Here is a 1077-nt window from a genome sequence, read left to right as displayed (position 1 = left end):
GTGGCAGAAGGGCACGAGCAGAGACAGAGGGAGGGAGAGTTGCTCAGCACCAGGCGGCGTAGGCGTTGGATTCGTAGAGAGCTGTTTGTATCAGGGTGGTTGGAGTCAAAGGTGCCGTGTGGTGGTGAAAGCGTAGGCTGCCCCGGAGGAAAGAGCAGGTGTCGTGCTGCTATATCGAGCTTGTGGGCAGGTCTGTCGTCACTCTCTTCCGTCTTGCGGTTCTTCTTGAAAGGGATCCCGCTGCCAGGTCGACGACGAGCAAAAGATAGGTTCTTTGCAGGGGAGGGGTGTGAGACCAAGGAAGGACCGAGATGGAAGGGAAGGAAAGGGACGTCCTGGCATTAAGAGACGAATGGGATGGAGAAAGCAAACAAGCGACGGCAGACGAAGCGGATAAGAGAAACAAGAGACACGCCTGGCGTTCTCTCACGCTGATGACAGAAACAGACAGGCCAGACTTGATAGTCCGAGGCGGAGGTCGGTGACTTCCATGTCCAGGTCAAGGTTCAACGTCCAAGAAAAGACAAGGCAAGGCAAGGCAGGTGCAAGGTCCAACCAGTTGCAGGAGGCAGGAGCATGTACCTACAGGCCCAGGGAAGGAGCGTGTGCACGCGCAAGAGAGAGAGAGAGAGAGAGAGAGAGGGAGGAGCCACCGTCCAAGCCCAGTCCAGGCCAGTCCACACCCGCACGACTTGGAACCGCACTCGCACCAGCACCAGCACCAGCACCAAACCCAGACCAGGCAAAATGTGTGGAGTGTTGTTTAATGTCGTGGTTGCGTCGTCGGTTGTCTGGGCTCTGGACTTTGGACCTCTGGTGTGCATACGGCTCGGGTTGTCCTGGGTTGCGCCCCCCCCCCCCCCCTGGGAGGGTCCGGTCCTTGTTCCCCCACCCCTCTCGCTGCCTCCATACGCCCCACTAGTGGCCGCCATCCCTGCGCCCCTACTGGCTCGTCGTGGGCGAGACCGGCTGACTGTGGAAGGTGTGCCTTGTGAATCCATGTTGGTGGAGCCGCTCGTGACTGGTCGGAAATGCCTGGTCGCCGGCGCCGCTTCCCATCAATGCTCAAGTCCCATG

Source organism: Verticillium alfalfae, genomic scaffold (genome assembly GCF_000150825.1).
Source record: "Verticillium alfalfae VaMs.102 supercont1.10 genomic scaffold, whole genome shotgun sequence".
NCBI classification, from domain to species: domain Eukaryota; kingdom Fungi; phylum Ascomycota; class Sordariomycetes; order Glomerellales; family Plectosphaerellaceae; genus Verticillium; species Verticillium alfalfae.
The sequence above is the reverse complement of the archived record's forward strand: the minus strand, read 5'-3'. Positions refer to the sequence as shown.